General features: G+C 36.8%; 1 protein-coding gene and 1 pseudogene across 1 annotated transcript in view; both read left to right on the forward strand.

Annotated features, from left to right (window-relative positions):
* PPM1E (protein phosphatase, Mg2+/Mn2+ dependent 1E) overlaps positions 1 to 13,851 on the forward strand; it is a 181,593-nt gene that overhangs the window by 106,734 nt on the left and 61,008 nt on the right. The window lies entirely within an intron of this gene.
* Positions 7,493 to 8,163, forward strand: LOC134389478 (cleavage and polyadenylation specificity factor subunit 5-like; annotated as a pseudogene).

Genomic DNA, 13,851 nt, shown 5'->3' on the forward strand with positions numbered 1-13,851 from the left:
ATGAATAGTCCTCTATATTATTATAATTGAACATTTGGGATTATTTCCAGTTTGGGTTATTATGAAGAATAATGCTATGAACAGTCCTCTATATTACTGTTATTGGACATTTGGGGTTATTTCCAGGTTTTGGTTATTACAAAGAATAATGCTATGAACATTCTTATTCAAGTCTTTTGCTGTACATGTGTATACATTTCTTTGGGGTATCTATTTAGGCACAAAATAGCTTGTCACAGAGTTTTGTGTATGTTTAACTTTAGTAGACAATATCAAACTGTTTTCCAAATTGGTTGTACTAATTTACCCTTCCATCAACAAGTATAAAAAAATTTCTAGTTGTTCCACATCTTTATCAGAATTTGATATTATCAGTCGTTTGAATTTTAGCCATTCTGATAGGTGTGAAATTCTATTTCATTGTGGTTTCAATTGGCATTTCCATGATCAGTAATGATGTTAAGCACCTCTTCATATGTTTATAATGGCCACTTGGATATCCTTTTATATGAAGTGCCTATGCCAGTCTTGACTTTTTTCCTATTGGGTTGTATACTAGTCCATTTTTGTCTGTTTCTGTCACTTAAAACAGAAAATCTAAAACTGGGTAATTTATAAAGAAAAGCAGTTTATTTCTTACTGTTTTGGAGGCTGGGAAGTCCAAGGTCAAGGGAGCACATCTGGTAAAGGCCTCCTTCCTGATGGTGACACTCTGTAGGGCCCCTAAATGACACAGGGCATCACATGGCCAGGGGGGCAAGAGCATGTTAATGTGCTCACTTGCTTTCCTTATAAATCCACCAACCAATCAATCAATCAATCAATCAGTAAATAAAGCCACCATTCTACTCCTATGATAACCTATCCATCCATTAACCCATTAATCCATGAATGAATTAATCCATTCATGAAGGCATAGTCCTCATAATCCTATCACCTCCCAAAGGCCCCACCTTTCAAATACCACAGTTGGATTTCCCACCCTCTTTATGCTGTTCCATCAGATTTCAAGATGAGCTTTGGAGGAAACATTCAAACCATAGCTGGTTGTATGCCTTTTTCTTACAGATACATACTTCTTTATGTTTTCTGGACAAGAGACCTTTGTGATTATATATGTTACAAATATCTTCTGCCAGTCTGTGGCTTGCCTTTTTACTCTCTTAAAAATTTATTTTTGGTAAACAGAAGTTTTTAATTTTAATATAGCTATTGTGTCAGTACTTTAATGTTAGAGATTTTTGTGTCCTGTTTTAAAAAGTGTTGCTATCCCAAAGTCATGAAGATTAATTTTCAAATGTTGAACTAATATTGTATTTCTGGAATAATTTAAACTTAGTTGTGATATACCATGTAGTTTGCTAATACTTTCTTCTGGATTTTTGCATTGATGTTATTTAGTAAGATTAGCCTGTATTTTCTTTTCTTTTAATGTCTTTGTTGAATTTTAGAATCCAAGTTACGGTAGTTTTATAAAGGAAATTAAGACCTGTTCTCTCCTTTTCTATTCTCTAGAATAGTTTGCATAAGATTGGTGTTATTTCTTTCTTAAATGTTAGATTTAATTGTTGAAGCCACCTGGCTTGGACTTTTTTGTGGGAAGGTTTTTCATTATGGATTCAAATTATTACATAAAGGTCTATTCAGAATGTCTATTCTTTTTCTTCTTTTAGGAGTTTTGGTAAGTTGTCTTTTTCTAGGAATTTATTTATTTTATCTAAATTTTCAAAGTTATTGGCAAAAGCTTTTCTTAAACTCTCTTTGGTTATTTTTAGTCTGTATGGTTTATATTTCTATACTATTTATTCATTCCTGATATTAGTAATTTATGCCTTCTCTCCTCTTTTCTTCAGCATTCACGGCACGGCTGATAAATTTTGTTAGTTGTTTCAAAGAACCAGCTTCAGCTTTGTGATGCTCTCTGTTGTCTATTTCTTCTCTTTATTAATTCCTTTTTTCTGCCTTTTTAGGTTTAATTTTCTGTTATTTAATTTATCTTCTTAAAATAAATGCTTAGAACATTTTTAGCCTTTTTTCTTTTCTAATATATTTGTATAGAACTAATTACTTTATTCTAAGTATGGCTTTAATTATCTCCCACAAGTTTTGATACACATGTTTTTATCTTCATTCAAAATATTTTATATTTTATACTATGATTACATATTTGACCCATGGGTCATTTAGAAGCAAATTATATACTTTTCAAACAACTGGTAATTTTTCCAGTTATCTCTTAAATTTCTTGATTTCTAGCTTAAGTTCACTATGGTCTGAGAACATAATCTAAGTGATTTCAGTTGCTTATGTAATTTTCCAAAAGGAATGCATAATTTGAATTTAGTCATGAGGAAGCATCAGCAAATCCCAAATGAGGAGTATTCTAGTTTAAAATGAAGGAGGGGTGGTGCTATATTCTAAAGAACTAATGTCATGAAAGATGAAGGAAAGATGACATAACAGTACCAAATTAAAGAGGACTAGACATATAACACTAATAGTTATCTATTGCTGCTGTCAGAGAGGAAGTATAATTTTTCCTCAACCCTCATAAGTTCGTAATTGGGACAAACCTCCTGTAATGAAAGACATATGAATGTGAGAGACAAGCAAGTTTATTAACACATGCAGTGCACATCATGTGGGAGAAAACTCAATGAAAGATAACTCAAAGCAATGGCTTAGAATGCTGGCTTATTAGCATCTTTGACAAAGGACAATAGATTTTAGAGAAGTGACAAGTCAAAGGAAGGCAGTTTTAGGTTTCCAGAGGTGGGAAACTGGGAAGGAAAATTTATGGGACTAACCTAACCTAATGGAGTTAAGATTTGTTTAAGATTTCTCTGGTGCCATCTCTGGGCTGGTAGGAATTGTCCTCCAATAAAGGAGAATTTAAATTCTATCTTTAAGTGGAAAAGTGGGGGAGGAAAGAAAGACTTCTTCCATTTGTTGTTTCTTAGTTGTCTCAAGCTCAAAAATGTTTATGTCAAAGAGGCATATTTTGGGGTGACACATTCTGATTTCCTTCACTGCATAAAAAGTTACCCCCAAACTTAGCTTTTAAACAAATATTTATTACCTCACATAATTTCTAGAGTCAGGAATCTGGGAGTAGCTTAGTTGTATGGTTCTAGCCCAGGGTCTCTCACAAGGCTACATCCAAGCTGTCAGCCAGGACAGAAGCTACTTTAAGGCTCTACAAGGGCTGGAGAGTTCACTTCCAAGATCACTTACAGGTTGTTGGCAGGCCTCAGCTCCTAACTGGCTGTTGGCTGGAGGCTTCAGTTTCTCATGTGGAACCCTCCATCAGGCGCTTATAACCTGGCAGCTTGCTTCCCCTACAGCAAGTGATCCAGGAGAGAACAAGAGAGCTTTTAATTCAAAAACTTCAGTCTTTTATAGCCTAATCTCAAAAGTGATATACCATCACTTCTCCCATAACAGACCAACCCTGGTACCACATGGGAGGGGACTACACAAGGGTATAAAACAGGAGGCAGAGATCATTGGAGCCTGTCTTGGAAGCTAGTGACAACAACAATTAAATGTAATAAGTAATCTTGCAGTGGGTCCTGAACTGGAGAGGAAATAATGCTCTAAAGAACATTATGGGCCAATTGACAAAATGTAAGTATAAATTATAGATTAGATAACTGTATTGAATCAATGCTAGATTTCTTGAAATTGATAGCTATATTATGGTTATTTTAGAGAATGAGTGTCCTTACTATTAAGAAATATTCACTGAATTATTTAGAGATAAAGGCGAATGACATATGCAACTTTATGTCCAATAGTTCAAAAAAATTACAGATGCGTGTGTATACACACACATTTGCATATACAAGGGGTCTTCAAAAAGTTCATGGAAGGATTCATATTATCTTTTAATTCATTTTTTCATGAACTTTCTGAAGTACCCTCATATGCACACATACATATATGCATACATAAATAAAATATATATGTTGTATAGGTGAAGAATATATAATGATGAATAATTTGTGTAATATATAAAGATGAATAATATGGGTGTTCTTTGTACTATCCTGAAACTTTGCTGCAAGTTTGAAATTATTTCTAAATAATAACAAAAACATATACCAACTTTGCTACAATTTATTTCAAATTCTCTTCTCCCAGTCTCTTCAACATACCTCTGTAAGACTGGATTCCCCATCATGTGTGTTATTTAAACAAAATACAGAGACAATTTAATTATACATTATCCCCTGTGAATTGCATTGTCATCAACCCAAAATAATTTTGATAAGTTAACAGGCAAGAAGCAATCTCATCTGTCACAATAAAAACTTTTCAAACTTTAAGCTCCTCCTTTTTCCCCTCTTCTTCCCTTTCCTTGCTTCCCCTTCCTTGAACAATTTAATCCAAAAGCCATTGGGTGAGGCCAAACAAATCAGGCATCCTCCCATGGGGGTGGGGTGGGGTGGGGCAGTAACCCAGAATTGGCTGTTGGAGTATGAACAGGGTGGGAGCAGCCTGTCACAGGGTGTTGGAGCCTGAATGAGGTGAAGGGAATATCCGTGTAGAAGGGTAAACTGATGTCAGATGTTGAGGGTACCTTTATGGGAGGGTATCCATGTAGGAAGGTGGCATGGCGTGGGAAGAAAGATGTTTGTGTGAGGTCATGAAAGCAGCAGTTCTGTCCTGTTGTGTGATATCAGAGCCCAAATGGGGTGAGGAAAGTATCCACATGGGGGGCATCTCTTGGCACAGGTGGTCAGAGGTTGAATTGGGCAAAGAGGGTATCTGCCTGAGTGGCATCCTGGCACTGATTATCGGAGCCCAGATGGGTTAAGGAGGGTGTCCTCTGGTGGTGGCCTGGTGTGTAGTATCAGAACCTGAGAGAGGTGAGGAGGGAGTCCATGTAGGAAGGTGGTTGTGGTGTCACATTATGTGGTGTTAGAGTCTGAACTAGGATGAGGAGAGTATTTGCAGAAAGCAGAGGCAGCAGTAGCTCAGTGAAAGGTGTTGGGGTTCAGAAAGACTGAGAAGAGCCCTGGTGCATGGTGGGGGTGGGATGATGGCAATGAGGAGGATTGTTCAAACAAGTAAATATATTAAGGATAATAAGAGACAAGTTTCTTACTGTAGGAACAGGGAGTTAAAGGTGTGGAAAGGGAGAAACCTAGAATGGGCTTTATAGTGTTGGATTTGGAATTAGAACTATCAATGTGAACATGTAGTTTTCTGTATCTACAAAAATAGGTATAGAAATAGAGGTGGAAATATGTATGTGTATATATACATACAAGCACATGCACATGCATATATTCATACCTATGTTATCTTGCTCTGTCCACTGAGAAAGCCTGGGAGTAGTTACATCCAATATCAATGAGCACATCTAGTGCCAAAGTATGAGTTTCTAAATGTAATTATCACTAAAAGGAACCAGAATTACTTGGTCCATCTATCTATATATCTGCCTACCTGCCTACCTACCTACTGATTTTTGCTGAACTATTTGGAAGTTGCAGACACCACACACTTCATCCCTGAAAATAAGGATGTTCTCTTATATAACCACACTACTTATCTATTTCATTGAATGGTTTAGGCATCAGTCAGTGATCCTTACCTGAATTTATCATTTCATTGGAGTTTGACTTACAGTTTGAAAAGATCTATTTGACAATAGCATGGAAAATAGACTGTAAGTTTGTGGTGAAGACAGATTTCAACTATTAGACTATAACAGGAGATATGGAGTAGGGTAATAGCTGTAGTGATGGTGAAAAGCCAGCAGTATTTGCAGTATTTGTCGATGTAGGATTGAGAAAGAGGGGTCAAGAATGACATCAAGCCTTTTGTCAAAAAATGGACTTGCCATTTGCTGAGACTGGGAAGACCGTGGGAGGAGCAGATTTGGGAGCTGGAAATCAGGAATTTGGCTTTAGTCATTGCTGTGGGTTGAATGTATCCCCCAAGAGTTCATGAATTGGAAACTTGATCCCCATTGTAACAGTGTTAAGGAGGGTGGGAAATCCCTTTATAGTATTTGAAAAGTGGGGCCTTTAAGAGGTGATTGGATTGTGAGGACTCTATCCTCATGAGTAGATTAATCCATTCATGGAATAATGAGTTATCATGGGTGTGGACTGGTGACTTTATAAGGAGAACACCCGAGAGAGCTCTTCCCATTCTCACCATGTGGTACACTGCATTGCCACGGGACTGTGTAGGGAGTCCCCATCAAGAAGAAGGCCCTCACCAGATGCTCCCCTGGACTGTGGACTTCCCAGCCTCCCAAACTGTAAGAAATAAACTTCATTTTCTTATAAATTACCTAGTTTTGGGTATTATGTTGTAAGCAACAGAAAACAGACCAATACAGTCATATTAAGTTTAGAATGTATATTAGACTTCCAAGTTGAGTTATTGAGTAAGTAAGTTATTTCCTCTTGGAAATAGAGGCCTGGTGGGAAGTCTAGGCTGAAAGTAAATATTAGAGAATCATAAGGAAACAGTAAAGCCGGGAGACTAGACGAGATCATCTAGGCAGTAGGTATAGGAAAAGAATAAAAGAGGTTGAAGGACTGAGCCCTGGGGCACTTTGATGTTTAGAAGTCAGGAACAGGAGGAGGAACCAGCATAAGGTCACTTTTGTGTTTGTTCATTTAAAGAAAATATTTTGATTGATTTTGAGAGACAACCCATTGGAATGGCTAAGAGCAAAATACCTGATTTTGAATCATGTGACTTTTGCCAAGTTATTTATGTTTTCTGCACTTCAGGTTCCTCACCTATTATAGTATCTATCTCATCTAATTGTTTTGACGATTAAATGAGAGCCAGGCACAGAAAGAGAAATACTGCATGTCCTCATTCATAAGTGGGAGCTAGAAAATAAATAAGAAAGAAAACAATTGCAGTAATACATTGAACTTTCATAAGGAGAGAACAGAACTGTGGTTACTAGAGGTGGGAAAGAGAGAGGGATAGGGGTTAGCAAGAAATTGGTTAATTGACACAAAGAATGATTATGTTTTGTAGTGATGAATATGCAAATTACCCTGATTTGATCATCACATATTGTACAGAGGTATTGATATTCAACTCTGTACTCCACAAATATGTATAATCAATTATGTTTCAATAAAAAAATGTAAAAAATAAAAAGTAGAAAAAGATTAAATGAGTTATTAAATGGAAGCACTAAAACAGTGACTGGAACATTGTAGAGGCTGAATAAAGTTAGCTGGCTTCTTTATTTTTTTGCACTGGAGGAAAAGAACAAACTGAACTTAAGAATCAAAGTAAAAACATGTTTTGTTTTTGTTTGTTTTTGTGGTGGCTGGCCAGTACAGGGGTGGAACCCTGGACCCTGGTGTGACCAGCATCATGCTCTAACCAAATGAGCTAACCAGACAGCCCATAAAGCAAAATGTATTTTAAAGAGCTAAGATGGCTCTTGTGCTCTCATGTTAATGGCAGGCAATGGCTGATGAGCGAGAAGCCTGTAACCAGCATGTCTGTGGTACCACCCAATCACTCTCAGACTGGTTGGCCCCGGGCGTCAACCAATTCAGCAACAAGGACATCCAGCAGACCAAACCCCTCACCCTGGAGCATACCATCAACCTGTACCCGCTTCCCAATTATACTTTTGCTACAAAAGAGCCTCTCTATAAGGATATCTCTGTTGCAGCCAAATTTCAGCATATGAGGGAGGAATTTGATAAAATTGGAATGAAGAGGACTGTAGAAGGAGTTTAAATTTTACATGAGCACCAGCTACCCCCCTGTGTTACTGCTGCAGCTGTGACAACTTTCTTCAAATTACTTGGTGATAAACTTAACCCAGGAGAAGATAAAGTCGAAGGATTAAAATGCTTACTGGCAGAGATATTGAGTCATTAGGATGGAGTCCTGCATGACTGGGTCATTGATGACTGCATTGGTAACTAGTGGAGACCAAATTTTGAACCTCCTCACTATTCATATATTCCTGAACAGATTACAAAACTTAAGAAACATAAGAAGTTATTTCTCCAAGAGAAAGACTTGTTTGCAGTTCCTAAAAATTACAAGCTGGTAGCTACACCATTGTTTGAGTTGTATGACAATGCACCAGGATATGGACCCATCATTTCTAGTCTCCCTCAGCTTTTGACCAGGTTAAATTTTATATACAAATGAATTCTTGCACAGTGGAAAAGTAAAAAAGGGCATCTCTATGAGCACAGCTATATACAGTGTAGTAAGAATAAATGTGGTAGAGAAGTTTTTTTGGTTTTATCTCTTTCCCAATCCCTAGATTGTTGCCTATTTTCTGTTGTTTGAATAGTAAAGGTAATATGAAGAACTAGATAGCAGTGTAAACAAATGTGATAAGGTTTATTTACTCTTGGTTCTACTCATACTTTTTTGTGCAACATTAAAGAAAATGGACTTCTTTCAAAAAACAAACAAAAAGATAGGATGTATTACCTCTTCCAGGAAACTTTCCTGGCTATCTTGTGAATTTTTATAACATCCAACACGTAAGTCTAGCTACATTTGTTTGTTTGTTTGTTTGTTTGTTTGTTTGTTTGTTTGTTTGTTTTGGGTGGCTGGTGGGTATGAGGATCTGAACGTGTAACCTTGGTATTATAGGGCTGTGCTCTAACCAGTTGAGCTAACTGGCCAGCCCAATTTATCTTACATTTTGTATTAAGATTATCTGTTCAAGAAGTGTATCCTCTACATAAGACTCTACGATTGTCAAGAGAAGAGATCATGCCCTACTCATTCATTCATTTGTTCATTCAGTCAACAAGCATTTAAGTACTGTCCATTTACCGGGCACTAGAGATAAGCAGTTGTCTTAGTTTGTTCTCTGCTGCTATAACAGAATACCTGACACTGGGTAATTTATAAATGATTGTTTGGCTTATGGTTCTGGAGGCTGGGAAGTCCAAGAGCATGGTGTCAGCATCTGGTGTGGATCTTTGTGCTGCACTATCCTATGGCAGAAAGTGGAAGGGCAAGAGAGTGAGAGAGGCAGAGTGTAAAAGGGAGCAGCACTTCTGCAGTAACTAATCCACTCCTGCAATAATGCATTGATCCATTTATTTACTTCTCCTGAAACACATTGATCCATTTACAAGAGCAGAGCCCTCATTATCTAATCACCTCTTAAAGGTTTTACCTCTTAATACCATCACAATGGCAATTTCAAAATTAACAGTTAACATCAACAATTAAATTTCAACATGAGTTTTGGAAGGGGCATGCAAACTATAGCAACAGTGAATAAAAACCATAAGGTCCCTGCTTTTATCAAGTTTGCGTTCTAAAGGAGGAAGCCAGACAATAAGATCAAGAAATAAGATCATTACATATTTTGATAAAAGCTGTGATGGAGTGGCCAGGAGCGGGGGTAGGGTGGGTGGGGTGGCAGAGCACAAAGCAGATCCTCAGTAACATTTCTTGAACTGATAAAACTAAGTATAGAGAATAAGAAAGGATGAATTAATAGTTGATAAAAGAATAAAATCCCACACAATTACTACCATAGGAAACCCTCTAAGGGAAATAATATAATCATTATTTATTGAGTACCATAAGCCAGGCACAGTCTAAATACGAATATACAGCTCTGTATATTAAGTACTGCATATTAATTGTTCCATTTAATTCTCACAACATCCCTGAAGGGTAAGTAGTAGGATCATTTTATAAATGAATAACAAGTTCAGGAGTTTAAGTGACTTCTTCAAGGTCATTTAGGTAGTAAGTATCAGAACCACGGATTTTATTCCAGATTCAAAGCCAGTGCTTTTAACTATGATATAGGAGCTGGTAGAATCTTCTAGAGGATGAGCTACTCTGGGGGAAACATAATGTTGTGCCTGTGAGGAAGACCTTTTGGATTTTTGGCAGAATTAAGTATGTTAAAGGATAAGCTTATAAAGGAGATTCAAAGTGTAAAAAATGTCAACCAGTAGGATAAAAATTAACTACCTTGCCAGAAGTAATTTCTCCCTCCTCTGATTTCCTATAGATTATGGCTATACTACTATACCACTTACTCTGTGTAATTGAGCAAGATAACTCAACCTCTTTCCACTCACATTTCTTTGTCTAGCAAATAGAGATGACAGTACCTGCCAAGCCTGATAAAGTGAAATATTAAAGAAAGACTTGTAGATTAAAATGATGTCTTAATTCTCTTAATAGATTATAAACTACTTGAGAGTGGTCACTAGGTTATATATCTTTCTATGCCCCACAGCATAAAAAGGGATCATCCTGTGATGTATGTGTACAGGCACTCAGTAAATATTAGTTGAATAAACAAGTGATTCATCAGGCTTTTCACCCATTATAATAACCTGCAGCAGCAACATGTAGGCTGGAGCAGCTTTGTTAGTAATTTTGGTTATCTTGATAACTTTGAGTTTACCTGAGCTATACCTTGGAATTAAATGGTAATAAAACACTTTTTGCTTCTGAGAACCATTTTAGTTTATTTTTAGCAACCTTGCCTGATACGTAAACAGTTTGGCAGAGAGTGGGAATATGATATAGTGTGAGCAGTTGGCTTGCTGACGCAAGAACACTCTGAGTTTTTGGTGCTTAGCTGTAGGTACAGCTGAGATATCATGCCAGATACTGTACAATATTGTTTAGAAATAGGTGGATGTTAATATGACTGTCAGAACTAAAACTGGCTCTTACGTTCTGGTCTTCCAAGTTAAAATCTGCAACTTTGAATATAATATAATTTGGCAACATTATTATTTGAATAACATATGTTCCTATCAGATCTGACAAATTAATTTCACATATAGCCCTTTATACTTAAAAATGACACCATTCCAAAATTCTTTATTTGAGGGTGTCCTCTCCATAATGTACACATTCATAAATGAGGCTATAATTTCCTACTTTGGCTCTGGTCATATTAATCCCTCTATTTTTTTCCTGTTTGCTTTTTGTCTCTGTAAGACTTTATTTTATTTTTTGTAGCAGTTTTAGGTTCACAGTAAAATTGAGAGAAAAGTACAGAGATATCCTATATACCCACTGCCCACATACAAGCATAGCCTCTAACATAACCCACCAGTGTGGTACATTTGATACAATTCATGAATTCACAATGACACATCATTATCACGCAAAGTCCATAGTTTACATCAGAGTTCACTCTTGGTATTGTACATTCTATGGGTCTGGACAAATGTATAATGACATGTGTCCAGCATTATAGTATACAGGGTATTTTCACTGCCCTAAAAATCCTCTGTACTCTGCCTATTCATCCCCTCCTATCATCTAACCTCTGGTACCACTGATCGTTTTACTGTCTCCATAGTTCTGCCTTTTTCCTGAATGTCATATAGTTGGAATCATATGGTATGTAGACTTTCCTTATTTACTTTTACTTAGTAATATCAAATAAATGAGCTTGATCGCTCATTTCTTTTTTAGTACTGAATAATATTCCATTGTCTGGATATATCACAGTTTGTTTATCCATTTAACTACTAAAGAACATTTTGGTTGCATCCGAGTTTCGGCAATTATGAATAAAGCTGCTATTAACATGCATGTGTACGTTTTTGTGTAGACATAGGTTTTCATCTCCTTGCTGGATCATATGGTAAAAGTATATTTAGTTTTGTTAGAAACTGCCAAATTTTCTTCCAAAGTGGCTATACCATTTTGCATTCCCACCGGCAATAAATCAGAGGTCCTGTTGCTCCACATCCTTACCTGTATTCGGTGTTGTCAGTGTTTTAGATTTTCACCATTCTAATAGGTGTATAGTGATATCTCATTGTTGTTTTAATTTTCATTTCTTTGGTGACATATTATGTGGAGAATCTTTTCATATGCTTATTTGCCCTCTGTATATATTCTTTGGTGGAGCGACTGTTCATGTGATTAAGATCATCATATTGTTGGTTTTCTTATTATTCAGTTGTAACAGTTCTATGTGTGTGTGTGTGTATTTTTCTTTCTTTCTTTTTTTTTTTTTTTGTGGTGGCTGGCCTGTACGGGGAACAAGACCTTAAACTTTGGTGTTACAAGGCTGTGCTGTAACCAACTGAGCTAACTGGACAGCCCTTCTTTGTATATCTTGAATGACAGTCCTTTATTAGATATGTGTTTTGCAAATATTTTCTCCCAGTCTGTGGCTTGTCTTCTCATTCTCTTGACAGTGTCTTTTGCAGAGCAGAAGTTTTTCATTTTATTGAAGTCTAGCTTATCAATTGTTTCTTCTATGGATCATGACTTTGGTGGTGTTATCGGAAAAGTCATTGCCTAGACCTAAGCTCATCTAGGTTTTCTCCTATGTTATCTTCCAGGAAGTTTATAGTTTTTCATGTTACATTTAGGTCTATGAAATTATCACAGTTAATTTCTATAAAAGGTGTAAAGTCTGTGTCTAGAATCTTTTTTTTTCTTATGTGGAGGTCCAGTTGTTCCAGCACCCTTTGGTGAAAAGCCTATGTTTCTGTGTATTGCCTTTGCTCCTTTGTCAAAGATCAGTTGACTATATTTGTGTGGATATTTCTGGGGCTCTCTGTTCTATTCCATTGGTCTATTTGTCTACTCTTTTTGTTTGTTTTTTAGTTTTTTGATTACTGGCTAGTAGGGGGATGCAAACCCTTAACCTTGGTGTTATCAGCACCACACTGTAACCAATATTTGTCCATTCTTTTGCCAGTCTCACACTGTCTTGATTACTGTAGCTTTATAGTAAGTCTTGAAGTTGGGGAGTGTTGGTCCTCCAAAGTTGTTCTCCTTCAATATTGAGTTGGGTATTATGGGTCTTTTGCCTCTTCATTGAAACTTTAAAATCAGTTTGTATTAAAAATAACTTGCTGGGATTTTGATTGGGGTGGCATTGAATCTATAGATCAAGTTGGGAAGAACTGACATTTTGATAATATTGAGTCTTCCAATCCATAAACATGGAATATCTCTCCATTTACAGTATTTTGTTCTTTTATTTCTTTCAACAGAGTTTTCAAGTCTTCCTTATACCTTAGATTTATACCTAAGTATTTCATTTTGGGGGGTGCTAATGTAAATGGTATTATATTTTTTATTTCAAATTCTACTTGTTCATTGATGATATATAGGAAAGTGATTGACTTTTGTACATTAACCTTGTATCCTACAACTTCACTATTAGCACCACGCTCTAACCAACTGAGCTAACCGGCCGCCTTCTACAACTTCACTATAATTGCATATTAATTCCAGGAGTTTTGTTGTTGTTAATTCTTTCAGATTTTTCTACAGAGACAGTCATGTCATCTGTGAACAAAGACAGTTTTATTTCTTACTTCTTAGTATATTTTTTACTTCTTTTTCTTGTTTTATTGCATTAGCTAGGATTTCAAATATGATGTTGAAAGGAATGGCAAGAGGGGACATCCTTGCCTTGTTCCTGATCATAGTTGGAAAGTTTCTAGTTTCTCATCATTAAGTGTGATGTTAGGACTTCCAGTCAAGATGGTCCCCAGCGTCACTCTCTCCCACAAATCAACGAATTTACAACAATAAAAACGTAACATCAGACAAGCTGGGGCTGCTGGAGCTCAGGTGAAGAGGAGAAGAGACGGAACTCAGGAAGGCGGGAGAAACCATGAAGAGAGAAAGAAAAAAATGCTCTCAGCATTTTGGGCTGTGGTCACTTTAATGCTGGAGCACATGGAGCAGGAGCTGGCAGAAGCCACAGCTGTGCCCTTTAGATGGAGGCGGAAGGGGAGAAGAGGACTTTGGTTGCCCCCAGGACAGCAAGACCACTAACAGGGTTCCCATGGACCCACGCTGGAGTGAGGAGCCAGAACAGCTGAAAAAGGGGAGCCACTCAGAGGCTGATGAGTC

The sequence above is a fragment of the Cynocephalus volans genome, chromosome 10 (genome assembly GCF_027409185.1).
Source record: "Cynocephalus volans isolate mCynVol1 chromosome 10, mCynVol1.pri, whole genome shotgun sequence".
NCBI lineage: Eukaryota > Metazoa > Chordata > Mammalia > Dermoptera > Cynocephalidae > Cynocephalus > Cynocephalus volans.